This window comes from Dasypus novemcinctus, chromosome X, assembly GCF_030445035.2.
Source record: "Dasypus novemcinctus isolate mDasNov1 chromosome X, mDasNov1.1.hap2, whole genome shotgun sequence".
NCBI lineage: Eukaryota > Metazoa > Chordata > Mammalia > Cingulata > Dasypodidae > Dasypus > Dasypus novemcinctus.
Window position 1 is genome coordinate 162,762,166 of NC_080704.1, and position 21,630 is coordinate 162,783,795.

The 21,630-nt window shown below is 37.0% G+C and overlaps 1 protein-coding gene across 1 annotated transcript in view; it reads left to right on the forward strand.

Moving 5' to 3' along the window:
- LOC101438175 (melanoma-associated antigen 10-like) overlaps positions 1-21,630 on the forward strand; it is a 158,594-nt gene that overhangs the window by 65,357 nt on the left and 71,607 nt on the right. The window contains exons 8-11 of the mRNA XM_071213154.1: positions 333-2,712; positions 2,809-3,564; positions 10,014-11,403; positions 12,649-12,717. The gene's annotated coding sequence lies outside the window, so the exon portion shown is untranslated. The remainder of the gene's footprint in view (positions 1-332; positions 2,713-2,808; positions 3,565-10,013; positions 11,404-12,648; positions 12,718-21,630) is intronic.

The following is a 21,630-nucleotide window of genomic DNA, read 5'->3' on the forward strand; positions in this document are numbered from 1 at the left end:
AGACACAGAGAACAGACAACCGGGGCAGGGGGGTGGATTAAATAAATAAATAAATCTTTAAAAAAAAAAAAGAAAAAATGAGACCACTCTTTATTCATCCTCTGATTGATATGAATTACAAAGGTTGGTAATCTTTCTTATTGGAGAGCTTATGTGGGGATAAGGATTCTCATTCTGTTTGTGAGCATCCAAATTGGTGTAACTTTTGTAAAGGCAATTCAGCATTGATTATTATTCCAAATTTCTGTTTTCCTCACTACTTTATAGGGTTCTTATATGGACTGCCTTTGTTCCTGACTCCATTTCCTATTTTTGCATCTGCTTTCTTCTAGATGGTGATATATCTGTTTCCGACCTCAGACTGGTAGCCTGACCTTGACTCCCGAGTTGCGTGATCCCTTCACAACTGCAAGTCGTTCTCATACAAAATTTGCGTTTACCTAGTCTGCACCTTTGAGAGTTTGGGAACAAGTCCATACAAATTCAAGTCACCATCATTTTCTGTTCCTTTTTTCTCCATGACTCTCTTCTGTGACGAAGCCAACATTTGAGTCACTCACTTCTACCCTTATTCTTCTGCCTCTTGTTCCCTCTGCAGCCATTGACCCCACACATGTGTCATCAAACAAAAACTGTACGCCCTTTTAAATTGTATTATGACTGTTACCGTTTGCTTCTTAAATATTGCAAATTAGGATTGTGTACTGCTCAGTGATATAAACCTGCCATAACTTCTAAGCTTGTATGTTAGGGTCAGAATGGCCTCCAAGCAAAAGATCTAGAAGACAGATGACAGAAATGAAAGAAGAGTGAAGAGAGCAAAAAAAGTCATATCCATAGTGAACAAACTGAGAGTTCTTGAAATGCTTGCTAATGGCAACACCAGTACTGCTGTAGGCCATTTTTTCAGTGTTAATGAATCAACAATTCATATGATAAAGAAAAATGAGAAAGCCATTAAGGCCAGTGCATGGAGGGGCACAGCAGAATCATTGAGAAAATCCTGCATGACTCTAAATGCCAAGTTAGAGAAAATGGAGAGATTTGCATTTGTAGTTTCTAAAACAGAGAAAGCTGAATAGGCCTCTTTCCATAAGCACCATCTGCCAGCGAGCATCACAGAAATGTAAGTTAAAATTTTGACCGGGACGAAAAGTGATCACATTCATGGCAAGCAATGGGTGGTTGCATAGATTTAAGAAATGCTATGGTCTGTATGAAAATAAGTGGCTGGTAGAGGAAGCAGATCACAAAGCTGCTGCAGAACATCCTGATTACCTGAAGAACGTGATTGAGGAAAATGGCTGTTTGCCTGAACAGGTTTTCCTTGCTGATGAAATGGCCCTGTTCTGGAAGCACTAGTCGATTTGCACACCAGTTGCAAAGGATGAGAAAAAACGCTGGGGCTTCAAGCTCAGAAAAGATAAGATCGAAGTTCTGCTTGTTCCAATGCTTCTGGTGACTTTCTGATTGAGCCCATGTTGCTTCACAGATTCCACATCCAGTATCCATGTGGAATCTGAGCCTCCTCTTGACATAGAGGTGCAAGGGACACAACCAATCCAAGGTCCACAGAGAAAAGGTGGCATTGGAGTGGGAAAAGTGGACATGGTGGCTGATGGGTATGGGGAATGTCAGGAAGAGATGAGATATGGAGGCACCTTTGGGACTTCGAGTTGCCCTGGATGGTGCTACAGGGGCAATCACCCGACATTGTAAATTCTCCCAGGGCCCACTGGATGGAATGTGGGAGAGTATGGGCCATGATGTGGACCATTGACCATGAGGTGCAGAGATGCCCAGAGATGTACTTACCAAATGCAATGGATGTGCCATGATGATGGGAGTGGTGGGGTGGGGGTGGTGGGGTTGAATGGAACCTCATATTTTTTTTAATGTAATATTTTTACAAAATCAATAATAAAAAAAAAAGAATGCTGGAAACATTTTCCTGTTTTCGTGAAGAAAAACCATAAAATGTGGATCACCAAGAAACTCTTCTTATACTGGGTTTTGAACAGTTTTGTTCCTGAGGTTAAAGAATATTTAAGTGAAAAAAAACCTGGAATTCAAAGTTTTGCTCATTCTGGACACTGCTCCCACTGACAAAAGTACCATATCAAATGATGACCCTTGCATTCAAGTTATCACCATGCCCCCCAACACTGCTCCTCTCCTTCAGCCCATGCATTTGGGAGTGCTGAAAATGTTCGTGATATACTACACTTGGTGTATATTTGACTACCTTGCAGATCTTATTCAAGAGACCCTGCAAGTTACCATTAAAGTAGCTTGGCACAATTTCTCCTTTTGTAATGCTTTAACAATAGTAGAAGAATCAGTGAGAGAAATGAAACCGCCAACCCTTAATGGAGCCTGGCAGAAACTTCGGAATGAGGCTGTAACTGATTCTGAAGGTTGCCTTCCAGTGGTAGAAGAAATTGAAAGTATTGCAGCATTTGCAAAACGGTTGGGTAGTGAAGGATTTGAAGACATCGAGTTAAGTGACATTGCTTAATTGTTAGACTCTCACCCCCAGAAGATAATTGAGATATATTTCCAAGTAGTGATTGCATCAAAAGTTGATAAAAGAGGTCAGGGTCAGTTAGGGCCCTGAATTCGGAGAATGTTGAAGCCCCCACTCCTCAAATCAAATCGCCGCAATGATTCAGAGGAAGGAGATCCTTTGGCGGACTATATATTGACATTCAGGCAAGGCTTACATGATTACCCACCACCCTGTAAAGAAGTGATAAGAAACCTTCAAGTGAAGGCCAATAAGTCTTTTTTCTCTGCTTCCTTCAACAGGGAAGAGGAGCCCGGATGGTTGGGCCGTGTCATCCAAACCCGTTCTGCCAGCAAGAAGCAGAAACCCTGTGCGCAGCGGGTTGAACTCTGGGATTCAGAATCCAACAGCCCTGATGATGTGGGGAAGAGATCTTTGAGCTAGAGGATGAAAGTGATGCAGAAAACTGTGCTTACATATCTGCAGACAAAAATCCAATTTTCTCTATTTTCCTTCTATTGCTACTGTCATAACCACAATCTTCATTGATGTGTTATTGTTCTCACCTCGAGATCTGAGAGAAACAGAAATTAATTACCCAGTAACCAATATTGCTAATGTGAAATTTATGAAATACCATTAAGATTGACATTGCTTAGTGTTTTCTTATTGTGAGCAAACCAATTGTCTGGGCTTCCAATACTCCCTGCCCTGCTCCTATTTTTCCAAAAGATCTTCAATTCCTCCAGCATGAATTCCTCTACTCAGGACTCAACTGTAGCACCAGGGGAGGGCACTTCTCCAATTGGTTTGACAATTTTTGTACTCTGGATCCTGAAATTAATTTTAATTCTAATTAAGCCTAATTTTCTATCTTACCAGGAGGTACCTGGTCTTTCATTTTTAACTAGTTGTTATAAGTTAATTTGTTTTGCAGCCATTGTATAAATTAGCTATTGACCAGTCCCAGAAAGCAAAACGCTTGATAACATGATGGATTCCTGAGATTACTTTGGTACCTGATCAAGGAGGAGAAGCTGCTAGAGTCATTTCCTTAGGTACTTGCAGTTCTCATATCCAGCCTTCCCAGTACTTTGAACTGTTGAATAACCTCCAGAAAAAGGATGTTGATATTTCCTATTCCCTAAAGGTGGTGGAGACTTCATTCCCAGATTTGGTCTTTAAATTCCCTCCACAATTCCATATAGATTTACTTTATTGGACTTAATTGTGTTACAAATGTTTGTGTTGGTGTTGTTTTAATTTAGGGTGTTTGAACTTTTCTAGGCAGAATTAACAGAGGCAAACTATCACAAAGCCAGAGGTATGAAGCTGATATCTCGCTCTAAGAATTCTTGGCAAAGACATGATGAACCTGCCTTTTTTTTTTTCGGTTTCATGTACACATTCCCCTTTGATGTCCATTTTGAGCACAGCTGGATAGTTATTCTGGGAATATGAGACAGGAATCCTGATAACATTGCTGTTTCTTCTGTATTAATTGCTGTTTTGCCAGCATTGGAGCATGGTACTGTAATCACATACTGATAATGATGTGCAAAAAAAAAAAAAAAGAAAGAAAAAAAGAAACAAAAAACTTGACTAGATGAAAGAAGAAAGATAATTTGTTGATACTTCCCTGCCAAAAAGTGACTCTCTGTAGCTTGAAAAAGCATACAGACAACCTGAAAAATTGCCATTTATGTACAGTAAGGAGAAAATGCTGTCTTTAAACCACAGTGTCCAAAAATGACACCAGGAAAGAACTCAAGTTTCATCTTGTAGGAAGCATGGAAGAAGCCCATTCAGGTTGAGATGTGTGTGTGTAGGGGGGGCAGGATTCAGGAATCCACCCCTCCCCACTGGAGTTCTGGATGATAGACTACTTATATCTGAGTTTGAAGTGATCAGGGAAAAGGAAAAATAAAATAAAAGGTTAAAAGGGTTTGCTTGCATGGTTTCATTTGAGATGACATATATTCCTCCACAAGTTCAAAAGAGGTAGATGAGGGCTGAAAACCATTGTAGGGTGCCATGGCTCTAGTGACATGCCACAGTGCCAGGCGAGCTTTTGCTCTTGCTTGGGGCCACAGTGGTCCTCAACATTGGTGGCACATCTGAGTCATTATGGGTAGCTTTGAGAAATCCAGTTAGCTGGGCCCTACCCCTAACCTTGCCGAATCAGGGGTGGGACCAGCTTCTGTACATTTTTCAAGCTCCTCAAGTGATTCTTTATACAGCAATGGTTGCAAATCACTGCTCTATACAAATGATAGTGGGCCCAGGAGCTAGGAAAACTTGATGTCAAGTTTCTGTTCTCTCAGAAGTTCAGCGGATGGTCTTGTTTATCTGTCAAAAGAAAGGATAGGCCCAATTGGTCTCTGAGGTCTTTTTATCTCTTTTTTCTCTTGAGAATAAAAAGGTGTAGCAAGACCATTGTCTGGCTTTTAGAGCATTTAAGTCCTTTCATAGAGACCAAAGGTAAGTAGTAGTGGTAATATTGTGTTCTTGTTCTTGGAAAAACTGGGCTTGTGGTTTAAGCATTACCACATTTCAGTCCCTTGCAGAAAAGGTAGTTAGACAGAGATGCTGTAGAATAAAGGGGAAACAGAGCATCAACTTCCTGAAAGGAAACCTAGAGAGTACCTCCTGTGTGTGTCTGTTTCTGTGATAATTGTGGTTTTTCTTCTGGATTATAAGGTTTGGGGAAAATAATAATGCATAGATATTGTGTGTAAAATGCTTCAACAGTTTGCACCTTTTGTTTCCATAAACCAAAGCAGTGAACTCTGTATGGCTAATATTTTAAGGGTCCATAATAATTTGTTTATTCCTAAGAATGCCTTGAAGTAAAAGATCTTTAATTCAATGATCTTTTTATCTGTATTCTCAGTGGTTCTCTATACCTCTGAAGAAATGAGCTTTGCTGATAGTTTTACCATTCATTGAGATTACTACCTTGGTAATTTTTATTCTCATAATTTGACAAGAATTAGAGAAATATTTTAAATAAATTGAACAGCCTTCACCAGGAATTCTTAATATAAAGCAATAAAATGGGAAACTGACTATTGTTTGATTTTAGTTGTCATTGGAATGCCTCAACTTTGGGTTGATAGATGGAAATTTTATCTGTTTAGAGCTCAGGTCATTTCAAATAAAATATTGGAAAAAATCTGATTTCTGTTTAAGGAAATAACCATTTAAAATAATTTAGGTAGTATCATTAATGAGGGTAAAAGATAGAACATTTTTACGTGGTTGAGTTTAACAAGTCAGCAGAACTTAGAGGAAGATGTAAAAGTTTGGGCTAGCCTAAATGGTAGAAATGAAATTTAATGACAGCACTGCCATGCAAACAGGCTCTTTTTGGGGTCTTTATTAATTTAGGAATGGCCCCACAAATTGAAAAGTTGAAATTTCCTTTAGTTTATTTTTTGCATAGTTTGAGTGAAGAGAAGCTTTCTGTCGTCAAATTATTCAGGTAAATCCTTAATGATCAATATTATGAAGTGCAGGAAACTTGCTTCTTCACAGGCATATTTAACCACTGTGCAAAAAAAAAAAAAAAAAAAAGGGAGTGGGGATAAGGGCAGCCCAGGCTGCTGAAGTTTGGGGGAAAAAATTAAGAAAACTGGCATTACATTTAAAAAGAATCTTTTGTTTGTGTAGAATCTTTTAAGTTCAAGATGCAGAGAAGACTCTTTAAACTATTCATTTGGATTACATAGCTACTGCAACCTGAATGCCAATAAAGGGTTTCAACAGTGTTTATAGTCTAAAAGCTTATGTGAACAATGTTTGTGCTGTGAAATACATTGGTCACTGAACTTTACACAGTCTTACCTTTGAATGGCCTTTGATATCGGCGTGTTCTGGTTGTTTATCTAAGAAATCAGAAATAAATATGATGTGCTATGAATGGAGTGGATATGTTCTTGGAAATCATAGCCAAATATTAATAGAAAAGAAACAAAAGAAAGGATAAGTTTGTTAGCCTGAATAACAAATTGTGAGAAGTGAAATGTGAATCGAGTGTGTTGGAGAGGCTGCATGTCAATTTTTTCGCATTGCTACATAAAGCCAAAGATATAATTAACCTATCATTGCCAACAACTTGAGTTGCCTCTTAATTAATGGCAGCTGTGTGATGAGTGTCTGAAGGAGAAGAACATGGGACTTGGAGTGAGGGCTCTGCCACTGACTACTTGTCTGCCCTGGGCTAGGGACTCCTTCTGTCTGGGTGAGTGATGCTTTGTCCTGGAGGTATAACCTTTGCGATTACTGGGGTGTGAGGAATCAGATTACTGGGGTGTGAGGAATCAGCAGGGAGCCCAGGTGTTGGAGGACCTGCTTTGAAATCCTATCTGTGCCACTTAGGACTTGTGTGACTACGGGCGTATTTCTGAACCATTCCAGGCTTTAGTTTCTAATCTGTAAAACGGGGTCGAAAATACCTGCATGATAGAATTGCTATGAGATTGTATGAAAAGCTTAGCACAGTGCCTGGCACTTAGTAAGTGCTTAATAAAATGTTGCTATTGTTATTATTCTAGCATTAAAATGAAATGTAGAGTTAGAAATGATTTATTCTTGGTGAAGATTTAATATTTTAATATCTATTTTCTAATTTCCCTCAATATAAGAGTTATATAGTGGTTTTAAGAAGAGAGAGGGAATAAAAAATTAATCTTAATATTGTTTGCTTATGACTGATAACTGGAACAATAGTTTCTTTGTCCCTAAGTCATTCCTTCACCTGCAGTGATTCTCTGTGCTATATTTAAAATGTGGTTAAGGTTGCATGATATTTATATAATTGTTAAAGGCAATGATTTTTTTTGACACAGATGCAGTCCTAGCCTTTAGAAAATAATCCATCCACTTGGTTCTACTTTTAAGATAATTAAGCCACTCTGTGATATAGTGGATAAAGATCAGGCCATGTATGATCTATTTTGCTTGAGCCACCAAGTTATTAGCTCAGCTGTTCTTAAGAGAAATTGGATAAGTGGAAGCAATCATCTTAGGTGAGGATGGATTCCTCATAACTAGCTTCTGAACTTCTTTGTATTTTCTATATTTAGTGATAGCATTAAAGATGTTTATAAAATGTGGTATTTGGAATGTGGAGTATCCATCATAAAACCTCTCAGGTGGTGTCTGCCTAGTAACAGAACTTGCACTTCCTTCATTCAAGCCCCCACTAACCACTCACCTGGATGACTGCAATGCCCTCTTAACTCACATCCCAACCCTTTAAGTGTTTTAACTTAGTCTTTGGTGTATCTAGTATTTATATCTAGTAGTCTTTAAAAGTATTTATATACTAGTCTTCCTTGCTGCCCAATTGACTTTCCTTGTGTACAGTTTTGACTTTGAAATGTCCTTGCTCATAATCCTTCAATGGTAGCCCGTTGTCTAATATATTCCAATATTTGACATTTAAACCATGGTCCATTGCTGGTGTACCTCTGCCATTGCTCTCTTTCCTGTAATATTTGTGATAGTCCTTGTCTCCTATTTAATTAGTAAGGACCTTCAGCCTACAGCACCACCCTGATACCTTGAACTTTTCACTCAAGCTCTGGTACGTAGGATCAGAATATAGACTTATTACCTTAAGCCAGGGTGCCTGGAATGAGCCTACCAAGCCGTGATCTTTCCCCCCATTCCTTTTCATTTATGCTCAGGCTATAGGGGTGGATTTCTTATTTAATTTTCTTTTTAGGCCTGTAGCGTTCTAGCCTAGTACTTCCTCTTTGAACCCCAACCTTCTTGGCTGGAGCCCTGAATGCAGCCCACTTGATTGTGACTCTGAACACAATACTCCCTGCTAGGGTCTCCGAAGCAATTGGAGATCAGAACTCCATTCTTAGGGTACATGTGATGATACTCAGGCTCCTCTCCTGAGTATCATCACATGTAATGTTATTTATGATTGGACTGCAAATTGCTCTATCCATCCTCTTGGATGTGAATGCTGGCCTGGAATGTAATTAAATTTATGGTCCCCTAGATTGGGAATCTAGAGAAGGGCTTGACAGACTGAGGCTCTTGGGCCATTCTGTCTCACCTGTTATTTTAAGATAAAGTTTTATTGTAACAGAACCACACCCACTCATTTTCTCATTTTCTTTGGCTATGCTACAGCAACAGAGTTGAGACTATGCAACTGTATGGCTGACAAAGACTTAAATATTTACTTTCTGGCCCTTTATAGAAAAAGTTTGCTGACATCAGATCTTAGCCAAATAGTTCCCATAACCTTGACACTGCTTGTTATTTGATAATGCCCTACTCACATCCTCTCAATCTATAAAGACACAGAAGGCCAGTTCATTGAGACTCTGAAGATAGGTTCCAACCCAATCAAACTACTTGCTATTACTTAAATTTCCCTGATTCCTCTTTGTCGTCTTCCTGGAATATCCTTTCCCTGTCTCTTCCTTTTTAGTGGAATAGATGCAATAGTCATAATCACCGTTAGAGTAGCTTTATGGTGTCTTTTAAAATAATAGCTAGGCTCTAATATGAAACTCTTTAAACACTGCTAATGTCTTTCTTTCAACATTGCCTTCCAATATTCAGGCCTTCCAGTATCTCAGTGATTAAGCCTTTCAATTCTTCAGCATCTCCAACATCAGGTTTTCTGAGCTGCACAGTTTCCAAAATCTTTAATTGCCAGATCTAAATGTTACAATGCCCATGTCTTCCAATCTCTGACTTGCAGCATCTCCAACACCCAAGTTTTCTAATCTCTGTAAGATTGGGGTTATTAAATGTCTAGGTCTTCTAATATCCTCAACAATGAAACTTTAAGGTCCAGATCTTTCAGGGTACAGAATCCTAACTTCTAAGTCTTCTATGGTCCCAATCTTCCAATATCAGCAGGTCTTCCAGAACCCATAGTGACCAATGAAAGCTCTTCCAATAACTTCTAATACCTATATCTTCCAGTTCCTACATCTTTTAAAGTCTTCAAATCCTGATTTAACAGTATCTTATGATCACTGGTTCCTCCAATGCCCAAGTCTTTCAATATATCCTATAAGCAAGTCTTCAATATTCAAGTATTCTGACAGCCCCAGTGTCTGAATGACAAATCCAGATCACTTAATGGCCAGGTTTTCTAATGTCCAGGTCTGCCAACATCCTTGACTTCCAGCATCACAAAAAGGTAATTCTTCCAAATTCTGTGTCTTTTAAAATGAATACTTCAATATCTAGGTTTTAAAATGTCTCCAACATACTGGACTTCTGATTTTAGGATTTCTATTGTTTAGGTCTTCCATTGTCTATATCTTCCAAACTTTTGGGCTACTAAGGTACACAACTTTTAGTGTCTTTAGTTTCTAGGGCTTCCAGTTTATATGGCTTCCAATGTCCATGACTTCCAACATTCAGGGCCTCAAAAGTCTCCAATGTCCAGAGTAACCAATGTCTCCAAAATTCAAGGCTGCCAATGTCTCCAACATGCTGTGCTTCCAATGTCTCCAATGTCCAGGGTTTCCAGTGGTGCCAGTGTCAAGGTCTTCCAACAACTCCAGGTCTTCCAGCAACTGCAAGTCTTCCAACTAATTCCAAGTCTTCCAATAACCTCAAGGTCTTCCAGCCAATCCGGGTCTCCCAGCAGAACCCAGTCTTCCAGAAAATCCACGTCTTCCAGACAATCCATGTCTTCCAACAAGGTCCAAGTCTTCCAGAAAATCCAGTCTTCCAGCAATTACAGATCTTCCACAAGATAGTTCTTCCAGGAAAATCCACGTCTTCCAGGAAAATCCATGTCTTCCAGAAATCCATGTCTTCCAGTACTTTAAAGGTCTTCCAATAAATTCAAGTCTTCCAGCCAATCCGTATCTTCCAGTAATTCCAAGATCTTCCACCATATCCAGGTCTTCCAGCCAGTCCTGTCTTCCGGAATAATTTGTCTTCCAACCAGGCCAGGTCTTCCAGTCAATCTGTGTCTTCTGGAAAGAAATCCAGGTCTTCCAGTCAGCCCATGTCTTCCAGAAAAATCTACGCCTTCCACCAAATCCAGGTCTCCTGGTCAATCCATGTCTTCTAGAAAATCTATTTCTTCCCCAAACCTCCAGGTCTTCCAGACAGTCCACGTCTTCTGGAAAAATCTGTGTCTCCCACCACATCCGGTTCTTCCAATAAAGCCATGTCTTCCAGAAAATTCATGTTCTTCCAATAACCTCCAGGTCTTCCAGCAAAAATGTGTCTTCCTGGAGATCTGTATCTTCCAGCAAATCCATGTCTTCCAGACAATATATGTCTTCTGGACAATTCGGGTCTTTGTGAAAATCCACGTCTTCCAAAAAAATCACATCTTCCAGAAAAATCCACATCTTCCAGTGACCTCCAGGTCTTCCAGAAAATCCATGTCTTCCATCAAATCCACCTCTTCCAACAAGCTATGTCTTCCTGAATATCCATGTCTTCTGGTCTGCCCATGTCTTCCAACAAAGCTATGTCTTCCACAAAATCCACATCTTCCAAAGACCTCCAAGTCTTCCAGAAAATTTGTCTTCCAGAAAATCCACGTGTTCCATCAAATCCATGTCTTCCAACCTACTCTCATCTTCCAGAAAACCCATGTCTTCCAACAAAGCCACGTCTTCCAGAAAATTCATGTCTTCCAACTAAGCCAAGTCTTCCAACAAATCCACATCTTCCTACAACTCAAGGTCTTCCAGCATCTCCAGGGCTTCCAGCATTGGCTCATCTTCCAGCACCTCCACGTCTTCCAGCATCTCCACGTCTTCCAACATCTTCAAGTCTTCCAGCAACTTCCCAGGCTTCCAACAGCGGGCTCAATATCCAACGTCTTCCAACGTCTCCAGTGTACCGGTCTTCTAACATTCAGGTCTTCCAGTATCTGCAATATCCAGGTATTCTAACATGTTCCTTAGCTCAGGTCTTCTAGCCTTTCCCCAGTTCCAGGCTTTTTCAAATCTAGTCTTCCCATATCCAAGCCTTCCCATGTTCAGATCTTTCCACAGCTAGGTCTTCTAACTCTATTTCCTGTGTCTAAGAGAATTAGCTTGAAAAACAATTTAATAGGGCATCCCTTCTTGTAGAAAAGATCTTATGGACCAACTTTACTGCAGCCTAATTGTTTGTTTGATATTAAGAATGTATATTTATTCTCTACAACTTTTTAAGGTAGTGTACATAATACAATTTCTGTGGAATAATCACATAGATGGGGTTGCTGTAATAAATTTTGCTACTTTGTTAATGCTGATAGTTTTTATTCAGTCAACTGTCTTTAGTTAGGTGCAGGGGTAAAATTTTTATTTTCATAATGGGAATAATAATAATGGGATAACTCCTGTTTAAAGACTTTTTTATTTTAGATAAAGTTAACATATGGTATATATGTCTATTTTTAAATATCAATTTTTCTTCGGTCTTATATGGCTGAATAATAATAATAATAATAAGTAACACTTAACATAGCATTTGCTTCATCCAGGCACTGTTCTAAGGTCCTTACATGCATCAACTCATTTAATTTTCACAACAACACATTGAAGTAGGCACTATTATTATCCCCGTTTTACAGATGAGGAAACTGGTGCACAGAGCTGAAATAATGTGTCCAAAAGGACACAACTAGTAAATTATATACCTGGGATTTGAACCCAGCTAGCCTGCTTCCAAAGTCCATGATCCTAACCACTATGTTATAATGTTTGCCATTGAAATTCAAGGTGAGAATGATGGGATACAAAGTTTAATTGCTACCAGTTTATATGGTAGCAATTTTATGTGTAGATTATTATAAGATCTTATATACAAATGTTCCCACTGTTTCCTGCTACTATCAGAAAATAGTTGTATTCACAGATCTCATTCTTCAAACAGCTACTACCATTCCTTTGCTTACATATATGGAACTAGGCACACACAAACACCTCCTGATAACCATTTTCAGTTTGGGCAGGAAGAATATGAGGGAGCACTGATTTCAAATACCCTTTGCTTTAGAATCATATTCCCAGCTCTGTACTTCGAAGACTGATGCTTGGAATTTAACTCTCTCATCTACTTTAATTCCTTTTCACTGACCAGTCTACGGTTTGCATCTTACTATCTCAATTACTCACCATTAGTTTGTTTCTGACCTCCAGGATCTACCTGCTTCTTCAAGTATCCCTGACCTTCTGGATGCCTGACCACTGCCTTATGTCCAACTAATGGTAACTACAACTCCTTAACTCCCAGCATGCTGACTTAGAGAACTAACAACTTGGTTCTTCCAAGTCTCAGCTCCTACCAGGTACCTCCAGCAATGTTGCAATTCGTGCTTCTGGCTGGCATGACAAATATGAAAGCCATATAATGAAATTATGTTTAGTCAAGGAATATCTAAGGATTTAGAATCATCTCCATAGCAATAAAAATAAAAATTAATATAATAATAATGAAAATAAAAATGTCTTCCAAATGTCCCATGGCTTACAGTTACAACATACTATCACTTCCTTCCTTCCTTCAAAAAATATTTATTGAACACACACTGTACCAGACGTGTTCTAATGGAGCTTAAAATCTTCTGGGGGAAACAGTATGCAAAATAGTTGAACAACTATTTATCAATTGTGGTCAATGACATGAAGAAAAAGTAAGTATAGGATGCTGTGAGAGTCTGGAGAGTTGAGAGTGTTCCTGAAGGAGTAACACGGTGACACAAAAAGATCTATTGTATCATTTGGTTTTCACAACCTTTTGATTTAGGTAAGGTGGATATTGTTCTATCAGTTTTACCTAATCAGAGGTTAATCTTATCTTAAACTAGCGATGAACATAGGATCCAGGTGCTTTGACTTGTTTTTTCCTAGTGCACCATGGCTGCCTTAAAATATATAGTTAAGTACACTTTGGAAATATATATCGCTAGATATAAAAATGTTTGTACTCTTTGACTTAGTATTTTCACTTCAAGGAGTCTACCCAAATGAAATTATCTAAGATGTGGATCAATCATTTACAAAAATCTTCTTCACTTAGATATTTGGCCTTTTCTAAAACAGAAAAACCTAAGGGTCTAACTTTCAGGGAACAACTAAGTAAGCTATGCTATGTCCATGTGATGGAATATTCTTCTATTCAAATATTTATGGCATATTCATATTATATAATGGTGAGTGAAAAATCAGGATACCAGATCATAGAAAGGCTATTTCAACTATTTAAAAATGTGTACTCAGGGACAAACACCTAGGAATAAACACACTGGGGATTGTGAACTCATGGTCTCAGGTAGGATTATGTGTGAATTTTGTTTTCTTTATATTCTTTTTTTCCATGTTTCTTATGTTGTGAAAGTATTTTATAACCAAGAAAAATATTTAAATGATTGTGTACAAAAGTTCATTATTTGTTCATGTTAATCAAAGTTTACTGTTGAAAATAGTTCAAAATATAAGTAAGCAAAGCAAAAAGATTAAAATCAATCTTAATACCCAGAGCTAATCATTGTAAAGTTTTTGGTTTATATTCTTCCAGACTCTTTTCCAGATATGTGTATTTTTCTAATACAAAATGGAATCATGCTGCCTTTTAGATAAGACTATTTCTTTTGCTTAATAATTTGGGAACACCTTCCCATATTGGTAACTGCACATCTATGTTATAATTTTTGTATGTAATTTGTTTAATCCATTTCTTGTTGGTGGACATTAAGTTCCTTCCAAATTTTTGGTATTATGAAAGCTGCTGTGATGAGCACATAGGTTGTGCAACTTGTGCAAAACACAAACTCCATCATCCTCCATGGTGGCCCTGTATATATTAGCATGTAAATTTGTTCAGATATTACTTAGGGTAAATTCCTAAAAACAAAGTTCCTGGGCCAGTGTTCATCCTAGTATTTATCATAGCAAAAATCGCAAATGCTCCAGATATCCAACAACTGAGGGTAGCTAAATAAAATTCTATTGTGACTCTATGATAGAATGCTATGCAGCCATTTACACTGATACCATTGAAGCATATTAATGACATGGGACTGTGTTTACAAGATATCATTTGAGAGGAAAAGGTCACTTGAAAGTATGCATAGTATCCAACTTCTGTAGAAAGGAAATTTGATAGGTATCCTCAAAGAAAAATAACTGGAAGAATATACACTAAAATGTTAACTGTGTAATTCCCAGAAGAAGAATGGGTAAATTGTGGTATATTCACAAAATGGAATATTATACAGCAATGAAATGAATGCACTCCAGCTGCACATAATAATATAAGTAGATTTTACATCTATAATGTGGAATTAAGATGACTACATATAATAGGACATGATTTTTGTATTATTCAAAATAAGTAAAACTAAGCATTATATTATTCTGGCCTATGTACATATGGGACAAACTACTTTATTAAAAATCAAGGGAATATCAAACAAAAAAGTCAGGATAATTCTCATTGGGGATAGGGCCAGGGAATGGGAATAGGAGAGGATCATATAGATGGGTTTAAGTTATTGTTTGTATTCTCATGCTTACATTTGGTGGATAATTAGGTGTTCATTATATAATGGAAATCATATAATTGACTAATAATCATGTGATTATTATTGAAGTTAAATAAAATAACAAGCAAATGGGCGAAAAATAAAAGGCGGCCATGCCTTAATTTATGTGATAGTGTACATGGTCTAAAGGTTATTATGAATTCAGTTCTGTGCACTAGAGGGTCATTAGTTTTTTCTTAAGTAATCACTGGATGATGGGAATACATGTGATTTTTATTTTCTTTTGCCTTTGTGTTTTCTAAATTTTCTATTTTGAACATGCATGATTTTCAAAATTTAAAAAAACTTAATTTACACTTCATGTTTAATGTGTTTTTAATGATATAGGAAAATACAGTATCATATTCATTGGGGGGAAAGCCCCAAATTCGATAGAGGAAGTCTTAAAATATGTTAAAAATGCATAACAGGCACTCTAAAGAAAAGTGTTGACATGTTAGTAATAATTGACTCTGTGTGGTGACATTAAATTGACTTTTTTTCTGTTTCCTTATAGTTTTTTTAATATACAAATTTTATAGGGTGAACTTACAGTATTTTTTCTGTTACAAAAATAATACATGCTTATTGTAAAATGTAAAAACTGCAGTAGTAAAATTAGGTAAAAAGTGAAAATATCCCTCTTCCAATCCCACTGTCCAGAGGTAGCCAAGATCCTTTTTTTTCAAAATTTATATCTTCCCAGTAATTTGTTTATGTGCATGTATTCTTGTGTGTTTTTCAAAGGGAAATTATCCTCTATTATTCTACAACTTGCTTCCAGACCTCAATGAAAGTCATTCTTTTATTTGCATTTGTTAATTATAGGGAATTGCATTTGTTAACAGGTACTACATAATTTATTCAATTCTTTCCATAAAATAGATCTTAGGTTGTTAACAAGAGTTTGCTATTACGGATAATGCTATAAAAGCACCCTTGTTTACCTATCTTTTGCACTTTTACAGGTATTTTTATAGGCTATAAACCTTAGCATTAAAACTGCTGTCTCAAAGGGTTTGAGCTAAATTGCCCTTTCAGAATGCTGGTCACTATCGTTCTTTTTAATTTTTAACAATATGTTCAATGAAAAATCTTGTTTCTTTTAAATTATTTTTCCCTTATCACTAATAGGGTTAAGCATCTTTTCACATATTTATTAGTTATTTGTATTTCTTCTTTTGGAAATTGCTTGTTCATATCTTTTGACTATTTTTCTCCTTGTATCATTTATCTTTTTTCCTTATGATTTGTAAGAGATCTTTGGATATTAGAGCTGGTATCCTTTGGTCTGTTATATTCAAAATATCTGTTAGTTGTCTTTTACATTCATTTATGGTGCTATTTGCCATAAAGAAGATTTAATTATTTGAACAGGCAAATATTTTCATCTTTCCTTTATAGTTTTTTGGGTTTGTCTCATACTTAGCTAGGCTTCTGCACCCTGAGGTTATAAAAATATTCTCTTATTTTTTTATGTTATCTTATATATTTTCATTGCTTAGAACTTTAATCCAGCTGGAATTGTTTTTGTGTGTATATATGGTAGAAAGTTGGGATCTAAGTTTGTTTTTCCAGAAAAGTTTTCCTGACTCTTTATATTGAATTTTATTATTTCTCACTGATTTGGAATTCCCTTTTTAGCTTGAACTCTATGGGTGTGTTTCTCATGTTTTTTTTCTTTACAATTGATAATATTTGTCTATTACCAAACTAGTACCTCACTGCTTTAATTACTATCGCATTATAATATATTTTGAAATCTGATAAGGCTGCTCCCTCTTCGTTATTTTTTTTCAGAATTTTCTTGGCTATTCTTGTGCGTTTTCCTTTTCCGGATGAATTTTAGAATCAACGTGTCAACTTCCATAAAAAATATTCTTGAATTGCCTGGGATCTTTTCGAGTAACATGTGAAGAACGGATGTATTTATGATACTAGGTTTTGCTTTTGGGAACATAGTGTCTATCTCCATGTATTTAATTTTATTGTATTCCCCATTTAGATGTTAAACAATTGTGAGGCTTATTCTTTGGTATTTTATAGTTTTTATTGCCCTTATGAATGATAATTGCATTTAAAAAATCATTATCATAGTGTATATAAAACCTATTGATTTTGAATACTTATTTTTGTTTTCAGGCATCATATTAAACTCTGTTCCTAGCTCTAACAGTGTTTTTTTTTTCAGTTTATTATCTTGAATCACTAGGTACACAACCATGTCAGCTGTAAATAATGAAACGCTTGTCTTTTCCTTGCTAATGTTTCTATCTGATTTTTTTCTTTTAGTGTATTGGGAAAGACCTATGGCTTCCAGAATAATGCAGAGTTATGTTGATTAAAAAAGAACAGGCATCCTTCTCTTGTTTTTTACTTTAATAGAACTTACTTATTGTTTCACTCTAAAATATGATGACTTCTGAATTTTGAACTATTCTTGCTTTCCTGGATTGAAATTACTTGGCAGTGGTGTTTTAACTATGTCAATACTTTACTTAGGATATAGAATTCTACAGTAGCAGGTACCTATAGCAGTGCCTCCTTAACCTTTTTCACGTCATGACAGACTGGAGTAAATAGACAAGATGCTCAGGCCTGAGGCAACCGGCTTCCCTGACTCTGCCTGGCTGCCCCATGGCCTTAGGTGATAAATATGACAGAACACATGTAATCTATCCGCGGGACACCAGTGTGCCAAGACACACTTGTTGGCTAAATTCTGATTTATTGTTTTTCTTTGAGTGATGTCCTTTTCCTTATTTGATATCAGGATTATGCTACCCTTGTGGAATGAACTTGATTTTTTTTCTTTTCCTACAGTTTAAGTAACTGAGACAAAGCTGTTCCTTGATCACTTGGTAACTCTTACCCATAAAACCATTTTATCCTGGTGCTTGTTTGGAGTGGAGGTAGACATTTAACTCTTTCCATTTCTTCATTGATCAATCTGGTCAGTTTTTTACCTCTTCTTGGGTCAGTTTCATCAGTTTGCCTATAAATCTCATCCATTTCATCTAGATTTTCTAATGTATTGATTGGAAGTTGCACCTAATATTTTCTGTGTCTTAATTTGTGTATATGTGGCAATAAGTCTTTTTATTCTCTTCCTTGATAGGACTTTCCATAGATCTGTATATTTTATTTTCATTAAGCAGTTTGTAAAAACACAATGCTTTTTTATATCATTCTTTGATCTTATTTGTTAACTCCTTTTCTCTACATTCTTTGGTTTTGCTTGGTTTCTTTCTAGATTCTTCAGGTGAATGCTTAGTTTACTTTTCAATCTTATTTTCTATTTGTTTCATCGAAATTATAAATTTTCCTCTGGATACGTCTTTGTATCCCATAATTTCATATTCAGTATTTTCATTTTTCTTCATTTGTCACCTCATCTTTAGTTTCAGTTTAATTTCTTTCTTTTTAAAACAAGAGTTACTTAGAAGTATATTTCTTCCAAAGTGGTTCAGTTTTAGTTGATGTTTCCACTTTCTATCCTTTTTCCCACTTAATTATAACTTTTACTTTCTCATGGATAGAGACTATATCCTTCATGAATTATATATTTTGGAACATTTTCTTTGAGTCCTGCATATGGTCAATTTTTAATAAATATTTGGTGGGCAATTGAAGCAAATGTGCATTTTCTTTTGGTTGGGGTAAATATATTGTATTTCTACATGTGAAATCAAATGTGTTAATTATTATTCAAATTTTCTATATGCTTGTTTATTTCTGTCTGTTTGATCTAAATCTACTGATAAAGGTATGTAAAATCTCCCACATCATTGTTTTTTAATAGTACTCTATTTCTAACCTTTTTGCTTTATATGTTTTAAACTCTTTTCCCATAAATTAAGTTTCATGATTGTCTCATTGGATTGTATTTGTTTGCAATATAAAGATACCTTCTCTGTCCCATTTAACGCTTTGTGCCTTCACTTTTCTTTGCCACATCTGCTTCATTATTTTATTTTGTTTTTTTTGGTTAGCATTTGCCTGTTTTTCTTCATCCATTCTAATGTATTCATCTTCTCTCTATTGTTTCCTTTTAGGTGTATCTTTTCAAAACAGCACATGATGAGACTTTTTTTTTTACTCCACCCGAGAATGTCTGCCTTTTAACTCACAGTTAAACCTTTCACATTTATTACTGCTTCAAAATATTTATTCATTTTTTCTGTAATGTCATTTTATTTTTTTCTTATTTCTCTTCTTAGATTTGTCGTAGGTATGTCCTCCTTTTTCCAATAGCGATTTTGAAATTTGAACTATCTCTTCTATTCTCATAGTGCTTACATTAATATGTATTTTGATTTTTACTTTATATACTTCTGTATTATTCAAATTTTAAAGTGAAGATGTAATACCTTTGTAATAAAAAATAAAGAAAAAGTTCCTGCTTTTAAAAGTGTCTAATATTTGTTCCTTTCTCACCAGTCTCTCTCCCCTTCCTCAGGCTGTTATCTTCTGGATTTTAGATCCTTCCACCAACCTAACCATCCCTCACTACTCCTGACTATCCTGCTTATTGCTACCAGATTAATCTCCTTAAAATATCAATTTCCTTATATCATGAAAACACTTACAATTCTGGTTTCCTAATTAGATCTAAATGTCTATATCCAAGTCTTCCATGAACTTCCCTACATAGCCAGCCCTATTCTCTACCTGCTTACAAAATCCTCAGTCTAGTCAGACTGGTTTCCTCGTTACCTCACAGATTAGTATTTGTTCCTTGACTTTCACTCATTTTTTCCTATACTTTTTTCTTATGTTTTCTCAGAGTCCTACCCAACCTCTAAGAGTTGAGACACTTGTCTCAGAAGTCTTTCCTCCTTAATTGATGTGGTAATTTTTTCCTAATAGTTTTTTTTTCTTTCTTTCTTTTTTTTTAACGTCCAGCAAATGCATTGTTTATATTGCATTTAACAATAAGGATTCATGGCAATTTGGAAGCACACTATCATTAAGTAAGAGATCATTACCTCAAGATATACTCTAGAAAAGCATTAGTGTTGAAATATTTTTTTGTCTTTATTTTTTTAATATTACATTAAAAAAATGAGGTCCCCATATACCCCCTACCCCCCTCCTCCCACTCCTCCCCCCATAACAACAACCTCCTCCATCATCATGAGACATTCATTGCATTTGGTGAATACATCTCTGAGCACCACTGCATCTCATGGTCAATGGTCCACACCGTAGTCCACACTCTCCCACATTCCACCCAGTGGGCCATGGGAGGACATACGATGTCCAGTAACTGTCCCTGCAGCACCACCCAGGACAACTCCAAGTCCCAAAAATGCCCCCACATCACATCTCTTCCTCCCACCCCCTACCCTCAGCAGCCACCATGGCCACTTTCTCCACACCAATGCCACATTTTCTTCGAAAACTAATCACAATAGTTCAGGGAACAACTGCATCTTCAGGGAGCAGAAATATCTTGGTCATAATACTGTGGGAACAGATTTCATTTCTGACCCTGAGACCTTTGAGCATTTGATGTTTCTTGAAGAGACATTTTGATCTCAACATAAAGCCTTAAAACAACTTAACTTTGAGATAGATATTAACTCTGCACCCCAGCCCAAGGTTTCCTTACACTTCTTAGTAACAGTGCTGATCATCACCCCCCCCAACCTAAGATTTTCTCCATTTTTTGTAGTTCCTGAATCCTCTCTAGCAGAGGAAAGTCAATCTCCCATTTTCTTGAGAGTTGATTGTGGCACATCAGCATTCAACCCATGACCCTGGGGTTCCCTGAAGTTGCTATCAGCATTCTGAGCCTGATGCCCCAACAGTGCCTTTGTTTCCATTTCTGTCACTGTGGCCTTACCTACAGTGGAGTGGAGCTAGGGATGGTGCCTGCAAGCTCAAGGCATTGAAAAAACTTATATTTTCTTTTCAGTGTCAAGAATTAATGAGTTATCTACATCTCTCCCCTATCCCCCAGTAAGACAGTCTTCAGCATACTTCCCCTACTTCTTCCTCCAGACCACTGTCCCCATAGTCCTCAACAGGAAATCAAACTGCAAGCAATGCCATCCTCCTGAGGTGGCATTCTGCTGGATGGACAAAGCTTAATACTTGTGAACCACTGTCCTTTTCTAGATTTTAAAGTCTTTTTGGTTATTTCTGTTAGGCCTCATCTAGTTTAGTTTTACTTAATGGTTTATTTAGTTTCATAACCACATTATAAGTAATTATTGCGACAATGTTTTCTCCTGGTTACTTTGCTGACCACTATTTCTTTTTTTTTTTTTTTTAGATTTATTATTTATTTATTTTTAATTCCCCCCCCCTCCCCCGGTTGTTTGTTCTCTGTGTCTGTTTGCTGCGTCTTGTTTCTTTGTCCGCTTCTGTTGTCGTCAGTGGCATGGGAAGTGTGGGCGGCGCCATTTTTGGGCAGGCTGTACTTTCTTTCATACTCGGCGGCTCTCCTTATGGGTGCACTCCTTGTGTGTGGGGCTCCCCTACGCGGGGGATACCCCTGCGTGGCAGGGCACTCCTTGCATGCATCAGCACTGCGCATGGGCCAGCTCCACACAGGTCAAGGAGGCCCGGGGTTTGAACCGCGGACCTCCCA